The sequence below is a fragment of the Oratosquilla oratoria genome, chromosome 42, assembly GCF_046742065.1.
Source record: "Oratosquilla oratoria isolate Oo_2021 chromosome 42, ASM4674206v1, whole genome shotgun sequence".
Lineage (NCBI taxonomy): Eukaryota > Metazoa > Arthropoda > Malacostraca > Stomatopoda > Squillidae > Oratosquilla > Oratosquilla oratoria.
The window spans coordinates 38875124-38887214 of record NC_134818.1 but is presented as its reverse complement, the minus strand read 5'-3'; positions in this window follow the sequence as shown (position 1 = coordinate 38887214).

Sequence of the window (12091 nt, the reverse complement as noted above, 5' to 3'; positions counted from 1 at the left end):
TCTTATATTGGCCGACGTTTCGGAACTCTCTTGTTCCATCTTCCAGGGCGATATGATGTGTCAAGTTTTTTGTGTAGGTTATATATGGGATGTACGGATCATGGACACTGTGTCGAGGAAAAGTTGGATGCTCATTGGTGGATGGTAGCCAATGAGCGTGCGTTGTTTTCACTCGCGGGGGGGTGGTCTCTCCCAGTGGGCGAAGCGATGGGGTTCGTTGGTCGCTTAGCACTTAGTCTTTTGCTAGATGGCAAAACCCGTAGGTCTTCCACCTGGATGTTGATTGATGGCTGCTTTGCTTGAATGTAGAGTGCTTCAAGGAGTAGCAACCTTCGTGGATCTCTTTCTCTGTCAATGATTGTTGTGTTGTGGTCCAGATCTTTTCTTGTTAGTGGTCTGTTGAGTTTGGTAGTATGGTGGGACTTTATGGATCCGTTACTCAAATGGCATGTCAGGCGTCTTGTAAGCTTAGTGGTTGTCATACCAATGTAAGAATGAGGTCCACACTCCTCACTATTGCAGCTATATTGGTATACAACATGGTCTTCTTGTAACTCTGTTTTCGTTGTGTTGGGGCGATTACGTATCATTAGTTGGGATGTCTTCTTTGTCTTGTAATATATGATGATCTGGATGTGTTTTGCTGGGTCGGTGGGTAGTACATTCTTGTGAATAATGTCCTTTATGATCTTCTCGTCTGCTTTGTATTCTGTGGACATATGGCTTTTGTAGTAGATTTTTATAGGTTTCTTTTCGCTTGTGGTGTTTCTGTCTTCGTCGGTGTACCATTTGTTTAAATGTGTTTGTATGGCTTGTGATACATCTGAGTTTGCGTATCCATTGTTGATAAGTACTTGTGTGATTCTCTCCAGTTCTTGGTGGGTTTGTGTCCAGGTGGAGCAATGCGAGAGGGCCCTTCTAACGTAAGCGCCGATGGTGGATTGTAGGTAGCGCTTCGGGCACTCACTATTTCCGTTTAAGCAGAGTCCAGTGCTTGTCGGTTTGGTGTATACTGTAGTTACGAAGCCTGTATTTCGAGCGGTGACGAGGACATCAAGGAAGGGGAGGCATCCATTATTTTCTTCCTCGTAAGTAAAATTGAGGTCTGAGGCTGCGATGAATCGATTCCTCAGGTCTTGTAGTTCATCGATATCTTTTAATTGTACGAAGATATCATCCACGTATCTACAGTATAATGAGGGTCGAGCTGTTGCGAGGACCTCGGTTTCAATGGTACCCATATAAAAGTTGGCAAATAAGACACCGAGAGGGCTTCCCATTGCTACACCGTCGATCTGCTTGTAAAGCTGTCCACTGGGAGAGGTGAAGGGGGCCTCTTTTGTACAAATTTCGAGTAGTTTTTTCAAGGTGTTTTCTGGGATGTCAAGAGGCTTTGTGCCATTGCTGTGGTACACTCGTTTTAAGATGAAATCGATGGTCTTATTTATTGGGACGTGGGTAAAGAGACTTTCCACATCCAGCGATGCGATGGAGGCATTTTCTACTGGAGGAGCATCCCGTAAGATTTCCAGGAAATCAGAGGCTGAAGTAAGTGTGTATGTGCTTGGGACGTAAGGAGTGAGAAGCTCATTTAGTTTCTTTGCTATGGGATATGTGGCGGTAGGTATTTGTGAAATGATGGGTCTTATGGGATTGCCTTCTTTGTGTGTCTTGATGTTGCCAAAGGCATATCCTGGTGTGTACTCGCCAGTGAGCTTCGGGAATCTTTGGCTTCCGGCTTTTGCGTGGATACTTGAGATGAGGTTGTTCAGATTCTTTTTAATGGCCTCGGTTGGGTTGCGTGTTATCTTCATGAATTTGGTGGTGTCATTGAATATGGTGTTCATCTTTTGGATATACTCTTCTTTGCTGATGATAACATAGGCGGCGGTCTTATCAGCCCGTCTGATGGTAATGTCTGGGTTCTCACGCAGTTGCTTTGCGGCGATGTGATGGTATTTATTAATCAGCTTACTATGGTAAGTTCCTCGGGTTTTTCCAGCTTCAGCAAGAAGGGATGGTTGAAGATCTGGGTTAGTGCTAACTTGTCCAGTCTGTTCAAGTTGTTGAATATCATCGAGGAGGACTTCTATCTCAAGTCGCTTTCGGTGTGGTTGTGGCTTCGAGAGGAAGTGGCAGTTGAGTCCCATATTTAACAGTTCTTCTTGATCTTTTGTGGGGACGTAGTTGGTGAGATTCACATAGCCCGCTGGAGGCCGGGGAAGTTTTATGTTACCCCCATATAGCTTGGTTAGTTTTTTCACCATACCGCTTTCCACTCCTTTGCGGTGTTGATCGTAGATTGCTTGTAGTTTGATGTTAATCTCTTTTTTAAGGTCAGTTGGAGCTTTTGTTTCGTTCCATTTCTTCTCTAGATTTCTCACTTCCTCTAGCTGAGAGTGTATTATCTCCCTTTTCTCTTCTATTTGACGCTCAACTAGTTCTCTCCGGAACTTGTGAGTGAACTTTTCATTTCTGGCTTTCTCGTCGTGAAGTTTTATTTTTGTGTAGCCAGGTAGGATATTTTCTTGCAGGCAGACGAGGTTAAATGCTATTGAAGATTCATTTTTGATTATCTTCTTGCGTATAGTCTCTATACGACGAATAGTTGACTTATCATTTTCTGTAAGTCTGTTTAGGAGATCTCTTATATTGGCCGACGTTTCGGAACTCTCTTGTTCCATCTTCCAGGGCGATATGATGTGTCAAGTTTTTTGTGTAGGTTATATATGGGATGTACGGATCATGGACACTGTGTCGAGGAAAAGTTGGATGCTCATTGGTGGATGGTAGCCAATGAGCGTGCGTTGTTTTCACTCGCGGGGGGGTGGTCTCTCCCAGTGGGCGAAGCGATGGGGTTCGTTGGTCGCTTAGCACTTAGTCTTTTGCTAGATGGCAAAACCCGTAGGTCTTCCACCTGGATGTTGATTGATGGCTGCTTTGCTTGAATGTAGAGTGCTTCAAGGAGTAGCAACCTTCGTGGATCTCTTTCTCTGTCAATGATTGTTGTGTTGTGGTCCAGATCTTTTCTTGTTAGTGGTCTGTTGAGTTTGGTAGTATGGTGGGACTTTATGGATCCGTTACTCAAATGGCATGTCAGGCGTCTTGTAAGCTTAGTGGTTGTCATACCAATGTAAGAATGAGGTCCACACTCCTCACTATTGCAGCTATATTGGTATACAACATGGTCTTCTTGTAACTCTGTTTTCGTTGTGTTGGGGCGATTACGTATCATTAGTTGGGATGTCTTCTTTGTCTTGTAATATATGATGATCTGGATGTGTTTTGCTGGGTCGGTGGGTAGTACATTCTTGTGAATAATGTCCTTTATGATCTTCTCGTCTGCTTTGTATTCTGTGGACATATGGCTTTTGTAGTAGATTTTTATAGGTTTCTTTTCGCTTGTGGTGTTTCTGTCTTCGTCGGTGTACCATTTGTTTAAATGTGTTTGTATCGCTTGTGATACATCTGAGTTTGCGTATCCATTGTTGATAAGTACTTGTGTGATTCTCTCCAGTTCTTGGTGGGTTTGTGTCCAGGTGGAGCAATGCGAGAGGGCCCTTCTAACGTAAGCGCCGATGGTGGATTGTAGGTAGCGCTTCGGGCACTCACTATTTCCGTTTAAGCAGAGTCCAGTGCTTGTCGGTTTGGTGTATACTGTAGTTACGAAGCCTGTATTTCGAGCGGTGACGAGGACATCAAGGAAGGGGAGGCATCCATTATTTTCTTCCTCGTAAGTAAAATTGAGGTCTGAGGCTGCGATGAATCGATTCCTCAGGTCTTGTAGTTCATCGATATCTTTTAATTGTACGAAGATATCATCCACGTATCTACAGTATAATGAGGGTCGAGCTGTTGCGAGGACCTCGGTTTCAATGGTACCCATATAAAAGTTGGCAAATAAGACACCGAGAGGGCTTCCCATTGCTACACCGTCGATCTGCTTGTAAAGCTGTCCACTGGGAGAGGTGAAGGGGGCCTCTTTTGTACAAATTTCGAGTAGTTTTTTCAAGGTGTTTTCTGGGATGTCAAGAGGCTTTGTGCCATTGCTGTGGTACACTCGTTTTAAGATGAAATCGATGGTCTTATTTATTGGGACGTGGGTAAAGAGACTTTCCACATCCAGCGATGCGATGGAGGCATTTTCTACTGGAGGAGCATCCCGTAAGATTTCCAGGAAATCAGAGGCTGAAGTAAGTGTGTATGTGCTTGGGACGTAAGGAGTGAGAAGCTCATTTAGTTTCTTTGCTATGGGATATGTGGCGGTAGGTATTTGTGAAATGATGGGTCTTATGGGATTGCCTTCTTTGTGTGTCTTGATGTTGCCAAAGGCATATCCTGGTGTGTACTCGCCAGTGAGCTTCGGGAATCTTTGGCTTCCGGCTTTTGCGTGGATACTTGAGATGAGGTTGTTCAGATTCTTTTTAATGGCCTCGGTTGGGTTGCGTGTTATCTTCATGAATTTGGTGGTGTCATTGAATATGGTGTTCATCTTTTGGATATACTCTTCTTTGCTGATGATAACATAGGCGGCGGTCTTATCAGCCCGTCTGATGGTAATGTCTGGGTTCTCACGCAGTTGCTTTGCGGCGATGTGATGGTATTTATTAATCAGCTTACTATGGTAAGTTCCTCGGGTTTTTCCAGCTTCAGCAAGAAGGGATGGTTGAAGATCTGGGTTAGTGCTAACTTGTCCAGTCTGTTCAAGTTGTTGAATATCATCGAGGAGGACTTCTATCTCAAGTCGCTTTCGGTGTGGTTGTGGCTTCGAGAGGAAGTGGCAGTTGAGTCCCATATTTAACAGTTCTTCTTGACTAAGTGCTAAGCGACCAACGAACCCCATCGCTTCGCCCACTGGGAGAGACCACCCCCCCGCGAGTGAAAACAACGCACGCTCATTGGCTACCATCCACCAATGAGCATCCAACTTTTCCTCGACACAGTGTCCATGATCCGTACATCCCATATATAACCTACACAAAAAACTTGACACATCATATCGCCCTGGAAGATGGAACAAGAGAGTTCCGAAACGTCGGCCAATATAAGAGATCTCCTAAACAGACTTACAGAAAATGATAAGTCAACTATTCGTCGTATAGAGACTATACGCAAGAAGATAATCAAAAATGAATCTTCAATAGCATTTAACCTCGTCTGCCTGCAAGAAAATATCCTACCTGGCTACACAAAAATAAAACTTCACGACGAGAAAGCCAGAAATGAAAAGTTCACTCACAAGTTCCGGAGAGAACTAGTTGAGCGTCAAATAGAAGAGAAAAGGGAGATAATACACTCTCAGCTAGAGGAAGTGAGAAATCTAGAGAAGAAATGGAACGAAACAAAAGCTCCAACTGACCTTAAAAAAGAGATTAACATCAAACTACAAGCAATCTACGATCAACACCGCAAAGGAGTGGAAAGCGGTATGGTGAAAAAACTAACCAAGCTATATGGGGGTAACATAAAACTTCCCCGGCCTCCAGCGGGCTATGTGAATCTCACCAACTACGTCCCCACAAAAGATCAAGAAGAACTGTTAAATATGGGACTCAACTGCCACTTCCTCTCGAAGCCACAACCACACCGAAAGCGACTTGAGATAGAAGTCCTCCTCGATGATATTCAACAACTTGAACAGACTGGACAAGTTAGCACTAACCCAGATCTTCAACCATCCCTTCTTGCTGAAGCTGGAAAAACCCGAGGAACTTACCATAGTAAGCTGATTAATAAATACCATCACATCGCCGCAAAGCAACTGCGTGAGAACCCAGACATTACCATCAGACGGGCTGATAAGACCGCCGCCTATGTTATCATCAGCAAAGAAGAGTATATCCAAAAGATGAACACCATATTCAATGACACCACCAAATTCATGAAGATAACACGCAACCCAACCGAGGCCATTAAAAAGAATCTGAACAACCTCATCTCAAGTATCCACGCAAAAGCCGGAAGCCAAAGATTCCCGAAGCTCACTGGCGAGTACACACCAGGATATGCCTTTGGCAACATCAAGACACACAAAGAAGGCAATCCCATAAGACCCATCATTTCACAAATACCTACCGCCACATATCCCATAGCAAAGAAACTAAATGAGCTTCTCACTCCTTACGTCCCAAGCACATACACACTTACTTCAGCCTCTGATTTCCTGGAAATCTTACGGGATGCTCCTCCAGTAGAAAATGCCTCCATCGCATCGCTGGATGTGGAAAGTCTCTTTACCCACGTCCCAATAAATAAGACCATCGATTTCATCTTAAAACGAGTGTACCACAGCAATGGCACAAAGCCTCTTGACATCCCAGAAAACACCTTGAAAAAACTACTCGAAATTTGTACAAAAGAGGCCCCCTTCACCTCTCCCAGTGGACAGCTTTACAAGCAGATCGACGGTTGTAGCAATGGGAAGCCCTCTCGGTGTCTTATTTGCCAACTTTTATATGGGTACCATTGAAACCGAGGTCCTCGCAACAGCTCGACCCTCATTATACTGTAGATACGTGGATGATATCTTCGTACAATTAAAAGATATCGATGAACTACAAGACCTGAGGAATCGATTCATCGCAGCCTCAGACCTCAATTTTACTTACGAGGAAGAAAATAATGGATGCCTCCCCTTCCTTGATGTCCTCGTCACCGCTCGAAATACAGGCTTCGTAACTACAGTATACACCAAACCGACAAGCACTGGACTCTGCTTAAACGGAAATAGTGAGTGCCCGAAGCGCTACCTACAATCCACCATCGGCGCTTACGTTAGAAGGGCCCTCTCGCATTGCTCCACCTGGACACAAACCCACCAAGAACTGGAGAGAATCACACAAGTACTTATCAACAATGGATACGCAAACTCAGATGTATCACAAGCGATACAAACACATTTAAACAAATGGTACACCGACGAAGACAGAAACACCACAAGCGAAAAGAAACCTATAAAAATCTACTACAAAAGCCATATGTCCACAGAATACAAAGCAGACGAGAAGATCATAAAGGACATTATTCACAAGAATGTACTACCCACCGACCCAGCAAAACACATCCAGATCATCATATATTACAAGACAAAGAAGACATCCCAACTAATGATACGTAATCGCCCCAACACAACGAAAACAGAGTTACAAGAAGACCATGTTGTATACCAATATAGCTGCAATAGTGAGGAGTGTGGACCTCATTCTTACATTGGTATGACAACCACTAAGCTTACAAGACGCCTGACATGCCATTTGAGTAACGGATCCATAAAGTCCCACCATACTACCAAACTCAACAGACCACTAACAAGAAAAGATCTGGACCACAACACAACAATCAGTGACAGAGAAAGAGATCCACGAAGGTTGCTACTCCTTGAAGCACTCTACATTCAAGCAAAGCAGCCATCAATCAACATCCAGGTGGAAGACCTACGGGTTTTGCCATCTAGCAAAAGACTAAGTGCTAAGCGACCAACGAACCCCATCGCTTCGCCCACTGGGAGAGACCACCCCCCCGCGAGTGAAAACAACGCACGCTCATTGGCTACCATCCACCAATGAGCATCCAACTTTTCCTCGACACAGTGTCCATGATCCGTACATCCCATATATAACCTACACAAAAAACTTGACACATCATATCGCCCTGGAAGATGGAACAAGAGAGTTCCGAAACGTCGGCCAATATAAGAGATCTCCTAAACAGACTTACAGAAAATGATAAGTCAACTATTCGTCGTATAGAGACTATACGCAAGAAGATAATCAAAAATGAATCTTCAATAGCATTTAACCTCGTCTGCCTGCAAGAAAATATCCTACCTGGCTACACAAAAATAAAACTTCACGACGAGAAAGCCAGAAATGAAAAGTTCACTCACAAGTTCCGGAGAGAACTAGTTGAGCGTCAAATAGAAGAGAAAAGGGAGATAATACACTCTCAGCTAGAGGAAGTGAGAAATCTAGAGAAGAAATGGAACGAAACAAAAGCTCCAACTGACCTTAAAAAAGAGATTAACATCAAACTACAAGCAATCTACGATCAACACCGCAAAGGAGTGGAAAGCGGTATGGTGAAAAAAACTAACCAAGCTATATGGGGGTAACATAAAACTTCCCCGGCCTCCAGCGGGCTATGTGAATCTCACCAACTACGTCCCCACAAAAGATCAAGAAGAACTGTTAAATATGGGACTCAACTGCCACTTCCTCTCGAAGCCACAACCACACCGAAAGCGACTTGAGATAGAAGTCCTCCTCGATGATATTCAACAACTTGAACAGACTGGACAAGTTAGCACTAACCCAGATCTTCAACCATCCCTTCTTGCTGAAGCTGGAAAAACCCGAGGAACTTACCATAGTAAGCTGATTAATAAATACCATCACATCGCCGCAAAGCAACTGCGTGAGAACCCAGACATTACCATCAGACGGGCTGATAAGACCGCCGCCTATGTTATCATCAGCAAAGAAGAGTATATCCAAAAGATGAACACCATATTCAATGACACCACCAAATTCATGAAGATAACACGCAACCCAACCGAGGCCATTAAAAAGAATCTGAACAACCTCATCTCAAGTATCCACGCAAAAGCCGGAAGCCAAAGATTCCCGAAGCTCACTGGCGAGTACACACCAGGATATGCCTTTGGCAACATCAAGACACACAAAGAAGGCAATCCCATAAGACCCATCATTTCACAAATACCTACCGCCACATATCCCATAGCAAAGAAACTAAATGAGCTTCTCACTCCTTACGTCCCAAGCACATACACACTTACTTCAGCCTCTGATTTCCTGGAAATCTTACGGGATGCTCCTCCAGTAGAAAATGCCTCCATCGCATCGCTGGATGTGGAAAGTCTCTTTACCCACGTCCCAATAAATAAGACCATCGATTTCATCTTAAAACGAGTGTACCACAGCAATGGCACAAAGCCTCTTGACATCCCAGAAAACACCTTGAAAAAACTACTCGAAATTTGTACAAAAGAGGCCCCCTTCACCTCTCCCAGTGGACAGCTTTACAAGCAGATCGACGGTGTAGCAATGGGAAGCCCTCTCGGTGTCTTATTTGCCAACTTTTATATGGGTACCATTGAAACCGAGGTCCTCGCAACAGCTCGACCCTCATTATACTGTAGATACGTGGATGATATCTTCGTACAATTAAAAGATATCGATGAACTACAAGACCTGAGGAATCGATTCATCGCAGCCTCAGACCTCAATTTTACTTACGAGGAAGAAAATAATGGATGCCTCCCCTTCCTTGATGTCCTCGTCACCGCTCGAAATACAGGCTTCGTAACTACAGTATACACCAAACCGACAAGCACTGGACTCTGCTTAAACGGAAATAGTGAGTGCCCGAAGCGCTACCTACAATCCACCATCGGCGCTTACGTTAGAAGGGCCCTCTCGCATTGCTCCACCTGGACACAAACCCACCAAGAACTGGAGAGAATCACACAAGTACTTATCAACAATGGATACGCAAACTCAGATGTATCACAAGCAATACAAACACATTTAAACAAATGGTACACCGACGAAGACAGAAACACCACAAGCGAAAAGAAACCTATAAAAATCTACTACAAAAGCCATATGTCCACAGAATACAAAGCAGACGAGAAGATCATAAAGGACATTATTCACAAGAATGTACTACCCACCGACCCAGCAAAACACATCCAGATCATCATATATTACAAGACAAAGAAGACATCCCAACTAATGATACGTAATCGCCCCAACACAACGAAAACAGAGTTACAAGAAGACCATGTTGTATACCAATATAGCTGCAATAGTGAGGAGTGTGGACCTCATTCTTACATTGGTATGACAACCACTAAGCTTACAAGACGCCTGACATGCCATTTGAGTAACGGATCCATAAAGTCCCACCATACTACCAAACTCAACAGACCACTAACAAGAAAAGATCTGGACCACAACACAACAATCATTGACAGAGAAAGAGATCCACGAAGGTTGCTACTCCTTGAAGCACTCTACATTCAAGCAAAGCAGCCATCAATCAACATCCAGGTGGAAGACCTACGGGTTTTGCCATCTAGCAAAAGACTAAGTGCTAAGCGACCAACGAACCCCATCGCTTCGCCCACTGGGAGAGACCACCCCCCCGCGAGTGAAAACAACGCACGCTCATTGGCTACCATCCACCAATGAGCATCCAACTTTTCCTCGACACAGTGTCCATGATCCGTACATCCCATATATAACCTACACAAAAAACTTGACACATCATATCGCCCTGGAAGATGGAACAAGAGAGTTCCGAAACGTCGGCCAATATAAGAGATCTCCTAAACAGACTTACAGAAAATGATAAGTCAACTATTCGTCGTATAGAGACTATACGCAAGAAGATAATCAAAAATGAATCTTCAATAGCATTTAACCTCGTCTGCCTGCAAGAATATATATATATATACATATATATACTGTATATATATATATATATATATATATATATATGTATATGTATATATATATATGAGAGACTGGGTGGAGGAAGAATAAGCGAAGATGGGCTGGAACTTTTTATTGCTTATACGTTTCGACCGACTCGGTCTTCTTCAGTAAGCTGTCTACAAACAGTTGGACCACATATTTATACATCCGAGGATGGGAACAAGGACAGGTCACCCCGCCGGCTGTCTGGGGATTCCCTTTCCCGTATCATGCATACGTTTCCCAATGGTATTTATAATTAATCTACTTGTTGCCTCTGACAAACAGACAAAACCTTCCCTGTCATTGATGTTTTCATAATAATTAATGTAGGCAGCTTCAACAGTCTTCCTCATGTCTCTCCTTAATCCCGTGTGTAGAACCTCGACTCCATCCCAGTGGGGCAGATGTCCAGACCGGTCAGCATGTTGGACGAGTGAATTAGAAGTCCTGTGTGACCTCAAGTCTCTTTTGTGCTCAGCTACGCGTTTCTCGACGCCTCGACCTGACTCACCGTAATACGAAGATGAGCAACTACCGCAAGGAAGGTTTTGTCTGTTTGTCAGAGGCAACAAGTAGATTAATTATAAATACAATTGGGAAACGTATGCATGATACGGGAAAGGGAATCCCCAGACAGCCGGCGGGGTGACCTGTCCTTGTTCCCATCCTCGGATGTATAAATATGTGGTCCAACTGTTTGTAGACAGCTTACTGAAGAAGACCGAGTCGGTCGAAACGTATAAGCAATAAAAAGTTCCAGCCCATCTTCGCTTATTCTTCCTCCACCCAGTCTCTCATCTGTCTATACCATTCATCAAATATACATATATATATATATATATATATATATATATATATATGTGTGTGTGTGTGTGTGTGTGTGTGTGTGTGTGTGTGTGTGTGTGTGTGTGCATGTATTTATGTATGTATGTATAAATGTATGCATGTGTGTATGTATGTATGTATGTATGTATGTACGGGGAATTGAACGAATGAATCAAATTGTCTGACGGCAGCCGTAATAATCAGCAAATCAACACTTTCAACATCACACCGCACTGCAGAGCTTTATTCTGGTCGATGCCAGACGGTCTCATTACTCAGCTGATGGGGTTGGGGAAGAGGCACGGACCCCCGTCTGAACGATGTCCAGATCAGTCGAGACCCCAAGCCAGACCCAAGGATATGTAATAGAACAGTCTGGTGGCAGCCATAAGGAATTATATAAAGTACACCATAGCACATGCCCGCGTGCATGTGTTATAAGGAAACTGTGGCTGTGTGACGAAGACTGGTAAAAGGAGATGTCTCTTCTGACGTCACACTGTTGACGTTGCTGTCGACTGTCCCTCTCGGTCCTTTGGGTAGAGTGGAGGCCTGGCACTCAACAAGAACAAGTACCGTCGGAGGCCTGGACGGACTGCTCCAATGGAAGAAGGAGCAAGTAAGAAAAAAAAAAAAAAACATTAACAAGAAACAGAGGAAAAACATGAAGCACTATAGAAAAGAAAATATAAAGAAGAAATATAGAAAATTAAAAAAAAAAAACAACGAAAAACAAATGATAAAACAAATTATAAAATGAAAATATA